Below are 5,464 nucleotides of genomic sequence, written 5' to 3'. Positions count from 1 at the left end.
TCTCTGTCTCTGTGTCTGTGTATGTGTCTCTGTGTGTGTGTGTATGTGTGTGTGTGTGTGTGTGTGTGTGTGTGTGTGTGTGTGTGTGTGTGGTGAACTTGATGATGCGTTTTACTGTAAGGGGTTTGTTGAGAGGTGAGGTCAGACAGGGGTGAGTGTTGTGTGTGTCAGTAATGGCCGCTGTATGACACAGTTATTAACCTTTTGTGCTGTACAGTGTACAAATAAACCTGCCAGGAGAGAGACAGACAGCCACAGAGCATGCCTGGACACAGGGAGACGAGAAGACCAATTTGTCCACAATCTGAAACAAACTGTCATTGTATTGCCACAAGAAACTCACATTAATGAGTTGAGTATTTTTGCCTCATCAGTATTTTAGTCAGTTACACCCTCATACACATTGGGGTTGCAGGTTGAAGTTTTGTTCTGTGAATACAGAATATCAAGCCATTACTGTGTAGCCTATGTTGGTGGATTATTAAATTGTAACAAGTGCTATATAATGTGTTACCACACTAGCTCTGAGAATTTATCATCATTGAATCCAGATGATTCAAATAATCACTTTTGCCAGGGCGATCACAAGTGAAACTGAAAGAGAGTTAAAGTTGTAGAAAGTTTGATTCCTCATCCTCCAGCATTCTGCTTCATTGTATCCATCTCCCTGCGGGAAAATCCCACGGGAAAAGGCAGCCGAGATAAAGTCTGGGGGTTTTCGACAGTCGTTCATCACGGCCCCAAAAAAACAAAATGAACTCCACTGACCATCTAACATCCTTTTGGGCAACGGCCAGGATGATCCAGCCGCTCCCTCCCGTCCAAGAACATCTGGCTGCCCTCCTCTGCCCCGCACCCGGTCAGGGCTCTCCTCTTTCTTATCACATAACTAAGTCATGCCAATTCCTTATAGACCCTTTCAACAATAAAAACAAAAACAATGCTTGAACGTTCTATTTGGGCCCCAATCTACTTCCTCTGCATTAAAATAACATATGGAATGTTAAAAAGGAAGTCTTGTGGGGCCAACTATGATGCTGAGAATGTAACTCTCTTGAAAGGGTCTATTATTCATGGATGTATTCATTATTTATTTATTCATTTGGTCCAGCAGAATCGCTTTGGGGATATCCTTCATGACGCCGAGGCAGAATTATACAATTGAATTTTGTCTTTGAAACCACTTGACCTGCCATTTGAATAATGTGGAGATGATTGTAGAATTGTTTTATAAAATGGCTCTCACACACTGCTGATGGACACACAGCACACAACTGATACAGTTATTCAGAGGAGGTATTTTCATATCTACTGCTTGAATGCTGTCAAGTTTTGAATTTTTCTGCACTGTAACTTCATTATGATTCGATTGTTGCAGAGTCAGTGTTTCACAATAAGAGGAACAGGAGAGCCAAACTGTATTAGAATATGAGTTTAGTAGTTTCTGGAACACTCCGATTGTCTCTGGAAAGGACCCAGTTTATGAAGAGAGCTCAGTGTGTACACGGGCAGTGGATGGTCTCTTACATCGCACACAGAAACACACAGTCACCCAGACACAAACAAATATTTCATCTACTCTCCAAACACACGCGCACGCACGCACGCACGCACACACACACACACACACACACACGCATATTTCATACATGGTAGCCTTGCAGGTACACACAGTGCATTAAAATGTGTGGCCTGCGGCGTGCCTTCCAGTGCGAGGTGCTGGAGCAGGGGGGGAGAGCACTACATTTACAAGCTCTACTGCCTGGACCAACATGCCCATTCATCCACAGAGCTTGTTACTGTTGGACCTGCACCATGGAACAGTGAGGTCGCATTAGCAGGTAGACCTGCTTAACGAAATCTTCTCTCTCCTCTCTCTTCCTACCCCCTCACTCTCCCTCTCTTTCTCTCTCTCTCTCTGTCTCTCTCTGTTTCTCTCTTTCTTTTTTCTTTCTTTCTTTCTTTCTTTCTTTCTTTCTTTCTCCTCGACTCTACGTGCTGTCATGTATGTGTGCCTACTTGTTATTTATTTGTATGTGTGTATTGATGTGTATGTATTCATAAGTGTGGATATTCATACCTGTATGCCTATGTGTTTACTTAGTATTAGTACATTTTATGCATATATATGTATACACTTTCATGCATGTGTGTGTGTGTGTGTGCGTGTGCGCTTGCGCGTGTGTGCGTGTGCGTGTTTGTGCATGTGTGTGCATGTGCGTGTGGGTGTGCGTGTGTGTGTGTGTGTGCATGCGTGCGTGCGTGCGTGCGTGCGTGCGTGCGTACGTGCGTGCGTGTGTGTGTGTGTGTGTGGCCAGTAGCTGCTCCAGAATAACTCTTCCCTAATGGCTGTCCTCTCTGGTCCGGCTCCCTCCTGCTCCTGAGCCACCCCATTCATTAGCCTCTAATTTGACATGTTTACAGCCAGGCCTCCCCATATCAGACACCCGGCGTGATTGATTGAGTTCCATCCGAGCACCTTTGGCAGCGTGTTCCGTCTGCCAAAGACACGGAGATGGAAAGAAGGTTAGCATCAGAGAAAGAGAGAGAGAGAGAGAGAGAGTGTGATGGAAAGAGAGATGGGGGAAAGGAGAATCTTGGAGAGGTGCTTACTCTCAAGGACCAGGACGAGGTAAGTTAAGTTATGCGTACACAGAAACTTTGGCCATGAGGAATCAATGCCTGTGTGTGTGTGTGTGTGTGTGTGTGTGTGTGTGTGTGTGTGTGTGTGTGTGTGTGTGTGTGTGTGTGTGTGTGTGTGTGTGCATGTGCATGTATGCATGTGTTTGTGTGTGTGTGTGTGTGTGTGTCTGTGTGTGTGTGTGTGTGTGTGTGTGTGTGTGTGTGTGTGTGTGTGTGTGTGTGTGTGCATGTGCATGTATGCATGTGTTTGTGTGTGTGTGTGTGTGTGTGTGTGTGTGTGTGTGTGTGTGTGTGTGTGTGTGTGTGTATGTGTGCATGTGCATGTATGCATGTGTTTGTGTGTGTGTGTGTGTGTGTGTGTGTGTCTGTGTGTGTCTGTGTGTGTGTGTGTGTGTGTGTGTGCGTGTGTGTCCTTATACATGTGTCAGTCAGTGTGTAAATGAGTCTCTGGAGATGTTGGCTGTAGTGGTGTTGACCTCCACATCACCCAGTAGATCCCTATCAGAGAGACAGTGAATCCCTCCACAGACTCATGAGCATCCTGTTCCCCCAGTGCAGATGACAGGGGGCATCACATAGGATTCTCCTTACACCTTATAACTGGACCCGCAGGGCAGGACTCCAAACATCCAAAGTGTTTACAATAGAAAGATGACCCATGTCACTGTCTGATAAGACTTATGAGGATGATTTATGATAGGTAATGATTTCATTATGATAGGCAAATATATCCAGCGTTAAATTATCTTTAATTTGACTACATCTCACCAGAGATTATCTTGATATGGCATTATCTTACAATATGTTGTATTTGTGGCCAAATCTGGTTATAGAAGTTATTTAGTCTAGCATTTTATAAACCAAACACAACATTTCCTCACATTTCATTTATTCATGTTTTGTTACTATTTTAGAAATGACTTTACAGAGCGCAAAGTAAGATGGTTCTCTTTATGCTCATATTTTTCTGATGTTATGCAGAGACTCATTGTCTTTCTTTAGGGATTTCTGTATGAGTTTAAATTACAGGGAAAAGAATCACAAGAGCATTAAAACACAGATATCATGCAGCGATCCCTTGCTTCAGTTTTCAAGAGCCGTACAACTGTATATTTAAGGGGCCGTTTATACGAGAACGATTGCGAAGGAAGACGACAAAATATTTTATCATAAGTGCCTTTCGTTTACACGGCGACCCCGCCATCGGGGCTTGAAGACGCAAAGATCTGAAGACTCCTTCCAGAGTGTAGAGTTTTGAAGACGACCCGGGTTGCATCTCCGTCTAAACGGCTAAACCAAAGATCCTTGATTACCTCTCTGGCTAAACTGTCAAATTAGAATGTCTGCGCGTTACGTACCAGGGTTCTATCACACCACCACCCAGCGGTCTGGAATGCATATCCAATCGAATATCACACACTCTTGCGTCTTCATATAAACAAAGATTTCCCCCTGAGAATGCTCGTCTAAACGCAAATAAAAAAATGAAGACGAGACGCCACTTCGGCGTCTTCTCTTTTCATCCTCACCGTATAAACGTAGCCTAAAACTTAGACCTCTGAAAATTAATGCTCAAAATCCCACAAATATTTTTAGATTCTCTTGGAAGAATCAATGGCATCTGGAAATAGTTACCTTGGTATCAATGCATTTTTGAAAGAATAATAAAGGTATGAAAGTGGAAAATAAGAAATTTAACTCAAGTAATGTAAAAACAACTGATTTCTCCTGGCCAACTGTCAGTTCCATTTGCTTGGTGAAAGACTTCTAGATTACATTGGAAAAGACAACGAGCCAACTCTCTGCTGCCAACATACCCTCATGCCAATCACTCTCTATATATCTTTCTCATTTGACAGAGCTTGCTCGCTCTCTCCCTCCCTCTCTCTCTCTCTCTCCCACACACACATTCACATACATACACACACACACACACACACACACACACACACACACACACACACACACACACACACAGCCTTAAGCCTAGGTAACATCCACATTCTGTCTGTGGTGTTCTATTAGCTGCTCTGTCTAATAACTCTAGCAGCTTCTCATGACAGCTTTAAGACTCAACAGAGGTGCTGGGAATCACCTCCCTCAGACGGGCTGGGACACACACACACACACACACACACACACACACACACACACACACACACACACACACACACACACACACACACACACACACAGTCTTCCTGACATCCATGGGATACAGGCCTCAGGGAGACTGTGAATGAACAGCAGAGAGAATAACTCACGAAGTACAGAGTTCTACTCTCCAGTGTGCTTGCTAAAAATTTCCCATCTGGTGTTTATTACAGTCTCTCTATCTCATTCTCTCTCTCTCTCTCTCTCTCTTTTGGTGTGTTTGTGTGACTCATCATTTTACAAATGTGAGAGCCTGTGAGTGCTTGAATCATGTTTGGGAATTATGGTTCATAAACATCTGTCGCAGAGCACTCTTTCTCTCTCTCTCTCTCTCACACTCCTTCTCTATCTCACTCCTCTCTCTCACAAAAAAGTCAAACAAATGCTTTAGTCTTCCTGTCTGTTCATTAATTCAGATGGCTGGGGGAGATGCCCTTATTTGGGGGAGATGGGTGGGTGGGGATGATTGACAGGTCGGTGAAGCAACTTTAAACCTCATTGGCATCTCTGAAACCCCAACGCGGGAGTTCTAATGAGCTCAGTGTGAGGCTTTACACCCAAGTCTTCCTTGAACTTGTCCTGTGCTGATCAAATCAATCAGTGAGTAATCCCTCCTGGAGAAACACCAACAACCTGCTTGTTTAGAAGTTCGCACTACGAGTTGGAA

This window comes from Alosa sapidissima, chromosome 5 (genome assembly GCF_018492685.1).
Source record: "Alosa sapidissima isolate fAloSap1 chromosome 5, fAloSap1.pri, whole genome shotgun sequence".
Taxonomy (NCBI): Eukaryota; Metazoa; Chordata; class Actinopteri; order Clupeiformes; family Clupeidae; genus Alosa; species Alosa sapidissima.
Note: the sequence above shows the minus strand (reverse complement) of the source record.